This window comes from Patiria miniata, unplaced genomic scaffold, assembly GCF_015706575.1.
Source record: "Patiria miniata isolate m_02_andy unplaced genomic scaffold, ASM1570657v1 HiC_scaffold_1, whole genome shotgun sequence".
In the NCBI taxonomy this organism is placed as follows: Eukaryota; Metazoa; Echinodermata; class Asteroidea; order Valvatida; family Asterinidae; genus Patiria; species Patiria miniata.
Window position 1 is genome coordinate 19756510 of NW_024037047.1, and position 13704 is coordinate 19770213.

Sequence of the window (13704 nt, forward strand, 5' to 3'; positions counted from 1 at the left end):
AAACTCGATACTTCACAGACAAAAATAACCCGAAGTGGCTAGTGGCAAACCATCTTAGGAATTCTATTCTTCTTGGTATAAAACTTTTAGATTAAAGGCCGGTTCATACATTACACGTATGCAATTACAAAGCGCATTTGACGTCAGGACGCATTCGCTAAGAAATGCGTTGGCGTTGACAGGTGTTCATCTTTCGCGAATTCGTGGCAGGATATCTTGGCATGACGTCACAAAGTCGCGTTCGCGGTTCCTTCTTGTGCCGAGTATGAACCGTTGATATGTGGTCTTTGCTTTATTATGTTTAAGTATATCATTAACTGAGGTATTTTGCTGTATATATAAGAAACTGAATTCACGATGTCAAATAGTCATACAATAATTTAGGTGTATAGTTTTTCTTGACATTTGTATTTGTTGTGTTCGATATGAAAATATTTAAATGCAAATTCGTGTATACATTGATGTGTAACAAGGTTAATTAGTATGGTGTTGGATAATCATTTTTCAATTATATCATTGCCTTGCATAATATCTAGGATCTATAGGACATCAAAATACCCTAATTTCTATCATAACTATCCGGATCAAATAGAGTGGAGGGTCAATTTGTGTTAATAAGAAGAAAACAAAATGTATATTACCACATATTAGTAGTGTGATGTTCATTTGAAGCGGAGCTGCCATAACAAAAAGCTAATAGCGAGCAATCTTTATCTCATTGAAGCACATACTTACCAATATTGTTCAATTATAACTCAAATGCTTGTTACGCTCTGTGAATATGTACATGCTTGTGAAATGCTTGTGAAATCTCACATAGAAAACATGCACTCGTTTAATATTTAATTTATCAGTTGATGTTCTTTGCGTATTGAATATGAGGTGGGCGAAACGACTTGCTGCCTGTCCAACATTTGATTGTAATGATAACATACATCAGAAATGTAGAGAATAAAATCCGACTTTGTTCTTTGCGCGTGTTTAGCAAAGTCTCGTAATTAACCCTCCGACGCAGAAACTAGCCCTTTTGGGGACCCAATTTGGTTAATTACCTTAATAAAAAAAAAAAATTCCAACCAATTCTGGTGATCTTCCATCTAATCCTAGCCAGAGACACCCACTACGGATATATGCAGTCACCTTTAGTGTGTGACCCCGGGTCAGGCATATCTGAGCCTGACAACCTGGGCTGCCCATATACACGTGCACAAAACAAAGTCACTTGCGGGTAGCCAAGTGCACGACTTGACCACAGACTATGTATACAACATCTGTTTCCTGTCAATGACCTCCTTATTTATAGTCTACAGACATGTCGAGATTGTATACATATAGATACTGTGTTGTATAGCCTCAAACCAAGGCGCTAAATATCTGGGTCCCCGGAGGGACCCCTTACTGTAAGCGTGTTAGTAAATGTGCTTTCTGCGTCGGAGGGTTAAGGTACTGTTATCGTCTGTACCAACTTTATTTTACCACCAGAGAGCGCCCAGCAACACTGACACGTTCCTATAGATCCCAACGCCCCATTCTATACAATACTTTCGTTGTTTTGCTCTGTTTACTAGCTATTTGTATAAAAATTTAAAGGCAACAAGACCCTGAGACAAGAAGCTTAAAGGTAGCAGTTTCAGTATCATAATCACCGAGCCAAGTGTTCACATCGGATCGCGACGCTCCGTTAAGTTGCATCTGTACCGGCTAGGATGTATTCATGCATGGAGTCTATGGGCAAATGACTATTAAGGCTTCCCTTCCATTGTCACGAAGTGGTTGGATATAGTATTTCATATTTCAATTCTTTCTGACGGCGAATCCTATCAACACTGCCTTGAACATCGAAGGCACAATATCTTTCACATTACGGCCCTCTCGATGCGTATCGTTTTCTAAAGGTTCGTTGTATACGCGGTTGTGTAATTATCTAGACCAACCTTGATTGCTGCTGAGGATTCTGTGTTTATTACCGGAAGCCGTTTCCGCTCGTACACGGCGGTGCCGCACCGTTTCATATCCATACGTGAATGTTTATGGCTGCGATGGTCGTCAAGATCGTCCTTTTTTCTCCACAAGCTATTTTGTAAAAATTGGCAACTAAATTACAAGGGGGATACCCATTGGCTGTGACGTTACCCGCTTCCAGCGTTAGCTCCACTCATACTTTAAGATTGAACAAATCAGAAACGTTTCTGCTTTCGTTGCTCGTTCATGATTGGCTAGACTTGCTATGACGTCAGTCTGTTCGCGGTCTGCGGCTGCTTTGCAGCTGAGGTGAGCGAGTGGCGTTTTGTACTCAGTGATATACGTCTGTTCACGACTATGTCCGTTTGGTCGATTACGTCCGACAACAGATTTTGACGAGCAATGGCCGATTATGTCCGACCCATTATGTCCGACGTCCGATTATGTCCGACCCATTGTGTCCGACGGCCGATTATGTCCGACCCATTGTGTCCGACGACGGGATACGTCCAACCTATTGTATTTAGATGGTCGATTACGCCGGATTCATTTGGTTGTGTACTGACATTATTAAATCATCTTTGGATTGTAACTGCTGATATTTGGCTATAGAGCCGTCGCAGATTTCTAATTTGAAAAGTTACTATTGGTAGACGAGTAATTTCTATCTTTTCAAAATGGCTGCCATTGCTTGTTTATACACCTAAATATATATTTTTCAAAACATAATCGGCCGTCGGACACAATGGGGCGGACATAATCGACCGTCGGACACAATTCTGGTTAAAATAAGAGCATTTTGGCATTAGTACACGAGAACAAAGGAAGTACCCCACTTATATGCCTGTGTAAGCGTGTGTGCTTGCGTAATAATGCATACACGGTTATAATTATCGTTGTTTGCTGGGCATTGTGTGCGCACTTGTACTCGCCGGCCGTGGTGACCGACCGTGCACGGTGTCGATTTTTGTGGTCGCGCGCAGTTAATTCGGGAATCTTCGCCCCCATCGGCATGATGCCTAATTTTGTTTTACATACCTTGGGAATAATTTTCCAACCTGAAATATGTTCGATCCAGGCCAAAACAATGCATGAATCAAATTAGCTAAAAAAAAAAAAAAAATGGAAAGTCACAGAGCTCACTTTCCATGCATGTACACGTACGTGCGTGTGTGGGCGTGCGAACATAGACATGGGTAGCCTTTCGTCAAGGCCACCATGCCTTATCTCGCCAGCATTATACCAAACGGCGAAGATGCGAAGCGACTGGAGCGGGAGACCACACATTGGGCTAAATTGAATCCGGCTTGTAAGAAGAACCTTCTCCGTAATATTGAATAAACCTTCTCCCATTACAACGCTTAGAACCTCCAAAACAACTTTTACCGCTTTCTGGTTGAAAATCTTTCAATTATACTGAATACAATATATTTTAGTCAATCAAAGTAGTGCAACCATAGCCAATTATAACTCGTTACAATTTCCTACTTCATTATTTTCTAACACTATTAAGAAAAACAGCCACATTACTTTTATTAACCTCAATTATGAGTAAGCCAATTCCCGACGGGTTTTGGTTGTTTCCAGTATGCATTGGCCCATAACGTTTCTGTACTCATACTGGCCAGTTCTTTTTGGAAGACATCTCATGTGTTGCTGCTGCTTCTGATGTTGCTGCTGCAACTGCTGCTACTGTTGCTGATGCTGCTATAAGTTAGTCATCCTAGTAAATAAAAAAAAGTGTACCTGATCTGTACAGACTGAAATATGGTGACACATGTATATCATCAAATTTTTGTTCCTATTTCATTTGTATTTATAGGTAATATAGAACATTTGATTTTGTTGTATTTTTGTAGAAATGGACGAAGTTTGAGATAAGTATTTTGTAGCAAATATTGTTACACTGACCTAGCTGAATTTTGTGGTCATTAATACTGGCAAAAATACAAGGAAAAATCATTGTAATCCGATTCCTTGACGCTACTGCAGACGAGACGCAGTAATTTACTGATGGCAGGGAATTTTCAGTTCAGGGAACCAGACTAGGTGGCTTGCACCCGTTTACGGATTTGTAACTGATGGCAAATAAAATGTGGACAAACTATCTTTGGTGAATTGGAGTTGGTATTTGAAAAATAGTCAGTTTTTTCCCCAGTTATGGTTGGATAACCACCGTTAACAATTGCTACAAAAAAATCTACTTTTTCTTAAAACTTACGGCAAGTACCATGATATGAAAACACTAATCAAGTACGATATTTTGTAATAATTTGGAAGTTTTGTTTTGTAATATTTGTAAATGTTGCATATACCATGAAAGAAATTTGGAAAAAGTACAATGTTTCCGTCATTCCGTCATTTCCGTCATATACTGATGTAATATTACAGACAGTGCTTTGACTTTATATAGTAATTTCTTTTACATGGCCGTTAATTATAATAATGTGGGCAGACTGATTAATTGACAGCAGGAAGGCAGAGGTAACCTTCATGCGCAATTAGTTAAGTAATAACGCATTGCCAATTCTAGTATCAATGGTGTAATCCCTATGAGATGCACTATACCGTGATCATTCCTTTCCTATGTTTTGTACACAAGTATATGGCAGGCAATACAATATCCCGCCAATTATGGGAAACCATGGCCAGGGGATTCCCCTCCCCACTACCACTTCAAAAAAACTTTTGGGTACAACGCTTAGAACCTCCAAAACAACTTTTACCGCTTTCTGGTTGAAAATCTTTCAATTATACTGAATACAATATATTTTAGTCAATCAAAGTAGTGCAACCATAGCCAATTATAACTCGTTACAATTTCCTACTTCATTATTTTCTAACACTATTAAGAAAAACAGCCACATTACTTTTATTAACCTCAATTATGAGTAAGCCAATTCCCGACGGGTTTTGGTTGTTTCCAGCATGCATTGGCCCATAACGTTTCTGTACTCATACTGGCCAGTTCTTTTTGGAAGACATCTCATGTGTTGCTGCTGCTTCTGATGTTGCTGCTGCAACTGCTGCTACTGTTGCTGATGCTGCTATAAGTTAGTCATCCTAGTAAATAAAAAAAGTGTACCTGATCTGTACAGACTGAAATATGGTGACACATGTATATCATCAATTTTTTGTTCCTATTTCATTTGTATTTATAGGTAATATAGAACATTTGATTTTGTTGTATTTTTGTAGAAATGGACGAAGTTTGAGATAAGTATTTTGTAGCAAATATTGTTACACTGACCTAGCTGAATTTTGTGGTCATTAATACTGGCAAAAATACAAGGAAAAATCATTGTAATCCGATTCCTTGACGCTACTGCAGACGAGACGCAGTAATTTACTGATGGCAGGGAATTTTCAGTTCAGGGAACCAGACTAGGTGGCTTGCACTCGTTTACGGATTTGTAACTGATGGCAAATAAAATGTGGACAAACTATCTTTGGTGAATTGGAGTTGGTATTTGAAAAATAGTCAGTTTTTTCCCCAGTTATGGTTGGATAACCACCGTTAACAATTGCTACAAAAAAATCTACTTTTTCTTAAAACTTACGGCAAGTACCATGATATGAAAGCACTAATCAAGTACGATATTTTGTAATAATTTGGAAGTTTTGTTTTGTAATATTTGTAAATGTTGCATATACCATGAAAGAAATTTGGAAAAAGTACAATGTTTCCGTCATTCCGTCATTTCCGTCATATACTGATGTAATATTACAGACAGTGCTTTGACTTCATATAGTAATTTCTTTTACATGGCCGTTAATTGTAATAATGTGCGCAGACTGATTAATTGACAGCAGGAAGGCAGAGGTAACCTTCATGCGCAATTAGTTAAGTAATAATGCATTGCCAATTCTAGTATCAATGGTGTAATCCCTATGAGATGCACTATACCGTGATCATTCCTTTCCTATGTTTTGTACACAAGTATATGGCAGGCAATACAATATCCCGCCAATTATGGAAAACCATGGCCAGGGGATTCCCCTCCCCACTACCACTTCAAAAAAACTTTTGGGTACAACGCTTAGAACCTCCAAAACAACTTTTACCGCTTTCTGGTTGAAAATCTTTCAATTATACTGAATACAATATATTTCAGTCAATCAAAGTAGTGCAACCATAGCCAATTATAACTCGTTACAATTTCCTACTTCATTATTTTCTAACACTATTAAGAAAAACAGCCACATTACTTTTATTAACCTCAATTATGAGTAAGCCAATTCCCGACGGGTTTTGGTTGTTTCCAGCATGCATTGGCCCATAACGTTTCTGTACTCATACTGGCCAGTTCTTTTTGGAAGACATCTCATGTGTTTTGTACACGCAAATCAAAAGTGGACCTTCAGTCAATCGTTGACCCTATTGTCCTCCATTGTGTTCAAGGTCCACTATGTGTAAAATGTAAACCCACACGCCCACCCGTAGAACACGTACACCACCTCAAAACTAACCCCTTGTCGTCATGTGTGGGCGATATGTCCTCCCCTTTTACCTGCAGGATTTACGCCCATGCTTGACATCAACCGACTTTATTGAAATATTTCAATACCATGCGCTTATATAATGTCACTGTTCCATAGAGACCTCTGTTATGCATAAGAGAACATTACATTTTCTTTTCTTTTCTTGTGTATAGTTGTCGAAGGATATATAATGCCACACTTCAATTACAATGTATTTTCACTTTTAGATTGGTTTTAATTCTTATAACCTCTCAAATGTAAACATCTCTATTATAGGCTAAGAAGTTTAAATGAATTAAAAAAAAAATATGGGAAGGCCCTTCGTCCATACTGCGCGAGTAAATTGGTTTTAATATTTTGCTTTTTTGATAGCCTGCTGATGATGCCTTCGAATTATTATTTATGTAAACACTATGAATTGCAAGGACAAAACTTCTTAATTACAATATCTGCGCTCTCGCTTCCCCTTTTTCCGAACTTTCATTTGTGGTTAATTATGAAGGTTCGTTAATTGAAGCACGCTTGTTGGCTACAGGGCATGTCGCCATTTGAAGGTCTTTTAACTTCCCCATCATTATTCTACGATCACGTTAATATCACGGACAAAACGTCTTAATTACAATGTCTGCGCTCTCGCTTCACCTTTTTACAAAAACTCATTAGTGAAGGTTCGTTAATTGAGCAAGCTTGTTGGCTACAGGGCATAATGCTTTTTAATTAGTCGCCTTTTCAAGGCCTTCTAACGTCCCCATCAATATCATATGATCACGTTAATATCAAAGATAAAACTTCTTTATTGCAATATTTCACGTTTCATTTTATTTTTAAACGTTCCAGGCTAGTTCATAATTGGCTGGGCTTCCTATGACGTAAGCCTGTTCCGTGGTACACGGCTGCGTTGTTGCTGGGGCGAGCTGTGCCTTGGTTTGTATACTCGGTGATATACGATCAACATAACAGACTCTGGATCATAGCGTCATACACGGTACCGTTTTAGACGCATTCCTCATCGTTGTGGTGTGTGAGTATCTGATGAATACAAACAATTTAACGGATTGCCAATCCTTGCACTAATCAGACAAAGTTTTGGGCAAGTTTTCGAGTTGAGGCTGTTACCCAAGTGTTGTTCAGTTGTTTAATGCGTAGTCCTTTAATTCGCGTTGGTGTGTGCATGAGTCGTGATAGATCGTAGTGCGATTGCACCCAGAATTCACTGCATCTTGGACAATGGACGTAGCAGCAGCTTTGGTTGTGATGCTGTCAGCAATGGCAGGTAAGATTTAATATCTATCTGGGGAGGTACGTCCTCAAATTCCTGACTGGTTTGTTGGCAATAGCAGACAAGCTTAGCTAGATCAGGATCGGGGACATACATGTGCATCCCTCTATTTATTTTCCAACATAAAACCCCAAAGCTGCAATAGTCGTTCTACATTGAATTTGAACGTCGGCCGATTGTCCTGATATTATCAGTTGTGTTGGTTGGCCAATTTTTGACAATATGATCTCACATGACCTCAAGAGGGAATGTCACTTCAGTTTTGTGTAAATACATTCACAATTTGTGTAAATACATTAACAAGGTTTTTAGTCAACATTTTGGTAGTATAAAGTCATCGTAAGAGGACGTTATAGGCCTACCTATTTGTGGGGGTAAACCGTCTTCTAGAGATTTTGTTAAAAATCTGCACAAATACGATTCGTAAGGTAATATCATAGGCCTATGGTCTGGATTTCTTTTAACTTAAGAAGTCTTAAATTAGCCTACCCAAAAACAAGACAGTTTTGTCAAAAAAAGGCGAACACATTTGATTCCTAGCAATTGACTTGGTCACGTGACTATAAATTTTAGTCTGTGAATTCTCTCAGGTTCGGGTTATAAAAGATTTCACATATGGCCCGCGCCTGATGCAATTATATGATGTCTACGAACATTTTTTTCTTTTCAAAGGCTCCAAAACGCGATTTTGGAGAATATTTTGAAAGATTACTATTGTTTTATGCAAACCTGGTCGTCCGAGGCAGACCAAAGTATTTTTTGGGTCAAATCTAGTGAAGAATGGGTTTACCACCAGACGTCACTACTGAGGAGGTACTTGCCGTGTATCGGTGACATATGTATATAGAGTCTGAAACTGAAAGGTCTCGCGGCTCATCTGTGAGTACTTTTCATTGTGTTGCAATTTTGCCTTCTATCGTATATTTTTGGGGAAAATGATTTCAAATTGTAACGACGCCATGAAAAATTATTTTTGAATTTTATATGCGTGGGTACTCCGAGTAAATTTGCAAAAACAAAATCATTTGAAAAAATTTCATTTACGACCTTTCATTTCCGATATTACGGTCCCTAGGTCTCTTTCGCTGTGCGCCGCTAGTTTTATTTCGCATCACTTCCACAAGAACGGGAAATGTTAGAATGTTGTAAAGATTTCGATGGGTTCTAGATTTTACTCGTCATCTAATTAGTGACGCGCATGAATGGATTAACGAGATTCCCACTGTCCCTATCTGGCCAGAGTTTGAAGGCCAGCAGCTGTTGGACCTGAGGGGCTTCTCTCAACCTCCTCCTGGGATGCCTAATCCTGCTTTGATGGGAGCACCACACCTTATTCGGCCAGACAATCCTCAAGGAACACCACCCCCTCCGCCCGTAGCACCTCTGGACATCAGCCAAGCTGGTGTCAAGACCACGCACAATCTACGCACAAAAAACGAATAGGCTAAAAGTCACGCACCACAACGAATGGGCGTCACGCACAACAACGAATGAGCTAAAAAGGTGGTAAAAATGCGTCCTTACGGACGGGAGGCCGCAGCACTCGAATGGACAAAAAGTCCTAACCACCGCTGAGTCAAAAAATTAGGGAAGCAAAAAGGGTATGCTCCCTACGGGGCGTCGCACAAACTAGTATTAAAAAACGCACTCCAACGACTTACAGCGATGCTGCTTGGCAGTATTTGCCTCAGGCGCCAAAAGAACTTTGTTGCCTGAGTTGCCCGTGTGATACCGCGAGGAGGTTCTGCCAAAAATCACACATTTGGGGCACAAACGCGCTAAAGATCAATGTGTGTGAGACAGCTCCAGAGCTTGCCCAATTGACCTTGCGATTTGCATACCACATGCAACACGCTGGCCACGTGAACTCACCACACAACCGACCACTGCAAGACATTTTGTTTGGTTGTTTGCAGTGTTGTAGTCGAGACCGGATAGTCCGAGACCGAGACCAAGACCGAGACCTGGAGATTCGAGACCGAGACCGAGACCGAGACCAGCCCCTTCAAGGCGGACCGAGACCGAGACCAATATGGTCCGAGACCGAGACCGAGACCGAGACCGCTGATAATAAATAACAATAGTCGAAATAAAAAAACAAGACATGTTATTATAGTTGAAACTTGTAACCTTTCTATTCACAAAGATTACAGACCAAAATTTTGACCAGTGGCAGTGTTGACAAATTGATACATGACACGTTACTTGAGCAAAAAGTAGTTATACTTAAGAAATATAATGGGCTGCACCCAATCTTGACAAAAGTAAAAGTTAAAAGTAGATGTTTTATCTGTTATAGGAACTCGGATCCTAAACTCAACAGTCACCCCTTGGTTTCAGCTATGACTTCTAATGGATATTAAAAGATGCAATTTTAATTGTACATTGTGCCTCTTTTTTCCTAAAATAAATATAGGACTTAACTTCTAACAAGACTTGTGTACTTGATTTTAAAAAATGGGAGCTAGAAAATGTTGAATCAATTTTTAAATGTCTGTCATAGAATGTGGACTTGTACATGTAGACCCACAAGTTGCGAGGTGGTAGCCAGAATGTGCCAGATATGGATTTTTTTTTTTATGAACGGGATTTTAATTTTTGAGGAATAATGGGGTACTTCAAAATGAGCAGCCAGAAAATTGGGTCTCATCATACACTCTCATGGCAACAGTGCGTGGTAACTGGTAAGAGTGTGTGAGTTCAATGCTGGAAATTCAGGTAGGAAAATTTACTTTTTCTTCAAAATACTGTCCCAAACTAAAGAGATCATTGTGTGGGGTCGAAAATATAAAAATAAAAGTGATTACGCCCACAGGGGTGGGCTAAACTACACAATCCCCGAAATGGTTGACCCTTATTGCATAAATTGTTACAAGTTTATTCTTTGCTTTATGTGCCCGACTCAACAGATAAATGCCGAACTTGTTCCAAATCGTTCAGTGACTGGTACTGCTGCAGTTTTACATGTACTTTGGAGACTTTCCAACGTGCATTCAAGTCCAAACCGACCGCGATATATAACAAGCTTGATCTACGGGCTAGCAAATGTTTTAACTATCAATTGTACTGAACGAAGTGAACAAAAAGTAATCGATCGAGCTGTAAAAGCTACATTTTGCCGGTATCGACCCGAGACCAGCCAAAATATCGAGACCAAAGGGGACCGAGACCGAGACCAAGACCGAGACCACAGCTTCCGAGACCGAGACCGAGACCGAGACCAGCAAAAAGTGGTCTCGAGACCGGTCTCGAGACCGAGACCGGTCTCGAGCAGCCAAAAAGCAAAATGCTGTGAAGCTCGAAAAAAAAAAAAGCCCAGTCAAGATAGGTCTATATGCCTGAAAATGATCTTAAATGTGAGTCCCACCCAGGACAAACAGTTTACTTTATAACTCTATTACGCTTTGTTGAAATTCTGTTTCAAAGGAAGACCCTGTCAGTTAAGAATGCATACTTTGTTGTAGTTTTAGTCCTAGTCTTTACTACAGTTAGGCTATTTTGTTACAAACGTGCGTTTATTGCGTTGGGATTCATTTCAGGTGTTCATCGGTTACATTAAAGCCAACACCCCGGTCACTAACCTGTTTGATGAGAGTGTGGAGGCTAAGGTAGTGCGCATTGAACCTACTGAATGGAATGGTGGTGTTGCTCTGCGATTGGAACTGCTTGGATGTCGCCGTTATTAATTCAGTTTAAGCAGCAGCTGATTCTTTCCAACAGCGCTGACAAATTTTCATTCCACATAAAAGTAAATGCGACGGTAGATAACATTAAACTTGATAATAAATACCATGTTTGGTAGGAGGAATATTTCTCACAAAGCAAGAATACACTGAAGATTTAAAATAATCACTACGGACTCTGATGAGGTTTTTTGTCTTTAACTAAAAGGTATCTCGAGGTAAAAATACATTCTAGGGTAGTTAATATTCACAATGTTTATTAAAATTAATGAACCTATTATCTCCAAGTTTCGTTTGTGGAATGCATTATACAAGATTATCTGAAATTCGAAACATGTCAAAAAAGGAAAAAACAAATCACCTGATGAATAATGAAGGTAAATTGTGCGTTTTTTTTAAAAGTATTTCCGGTATAAATAGAAACGTTTAAACTATTGCAGTACTTTTGTTAAACAGAATATCTAAATTGTATATAACGCTGTTAGTATATGCGTGAATCTTCAATACCCTGTAGAACGTTTCTATACAGTGGTCTACATAAATTAATTTATGAATTGTTAAAACTCGATACTTCACAGACAAAAATAACCCGAAGTGGCTAGTGGCAAACCATCTTAGGAATTCTATTCTTCTTGGTATAAAACTTTTAGATTAAAGGCCGGTTCATACATTACACGTATGCAATTGCAAAGCACATTTGACGTCAGGACGCATTCGCTAAGAAATGCGTTGGCGTTATGACAGGTGTTCATCTTACGCGAATTCGTGGCAGGAAATCTTGGCATGACGTCACAAAGTCGCGTTCGCGGTTCCTTCTTGTGCCGAGTATGAACCGTTGATATGTGGTCTTTGCTTTATTATGTTTAAGTATATCATTAACTGAGGTATTTTGCTGTAAATATAAGAAATTGAATTCACGATGTCAAATAGTCATATAATAATTTTGGTGTATAGTTTGGTATAAGGTGTATAGTGTATTGTTGACGTAATGTAACATTTTTCTTGACATTTGTATTTGTTGTGTTCGATATGAAAATATTTAAATGCAAATTCGTGTATAAATCGATGTGTAACAAAGTTAATTAGTATGGTATAGGACAATCATTTTTCGATTATATCATTGCCACGCATAATTGCTAGGATGTATAGGACCTAAAAATACCCTAATTTCTATCATAACTATCCGGATCAAATAGAGTGGAGGGTCAATTTGTGTTAATAAGAAGAAAACAAAATGTATATTACCACACATTTGATGCGGAGCTGACATGACAAGAAGCTAATAGGAAGCAATATTTATCTCATTGAAGCACATACTTACCAATATTGTTCAATTATAATTCAAATGCTTGTTACGCTCTGTGAATATGTACATGCTTGTGAAATGCTTGTGAAATCTCACATAGAAAACATGCACTCATTTAATATTTAATTTATCAGTTGATGTTCTTTGCGTATTGAATATGAGGTGGGCGAAACGACTTGCTGCCTGTCCAACATTTGATTGTAATGATAACATACATCAGAAATGTAGAGAATACAATCCGACTTTGTTCTTTGCACGTGTTTAGCAAAGTCTCGTAATTAAGGTACTGTTATCGTCTGTACCAACTTTAGTTTACCACCAGAGAGCGCCCAGCAACACTGACACATTCCTATAGAACCCAACGCCCACTCCTATACAATACTTTCGTTGTTTTGCTCTGTTTACTAGCTGTTATATAATTATAAAGGCAATAAGGCTCAGAGACAAGGAGCTTAAAGATCGCAGTTTCAGTATCATAATCACCGGCCAAGTGTACAAATCGGATCGCGACGCTCCGTTAAGTTGCATCTGTACCGCCTAGGGTGTATTTATGCATATAGTGTATGGGCAAATGACTCTTTAGGCTTCCCTTCCATTGTCACGAAGTCGTCTGACTAGTTCGGCGTTTCCTATCAACACAGCCTTGAACATCGAAGGCACAATATCTTAATTGCAATATCTTTAATATTACAGCCTTCTCGGTACGTACAGTTTTCCAAAGGTTCATTGTATATACGGTTGCGTAATTATCTAGACCAACCTTGATTGCTGCTGCAGTGGCGGTTCTACAGAGGGGAGGGGGGGGGGGGGGGCTAGGGGGACTTTGGCGCCCCCTCCCCATTTTTTGTAGCCCTCCCCCCCAAAAAAATCCATAAAAAAATAGCCCTAGCCAAATGTAAGAATGTGACATACATGCGAACGGTCCCCCCTAAATAAATAGTGGTGAGAAGGGTGCATTTGCACACTTTTTGTTAATATATAGTGTGCCTGAT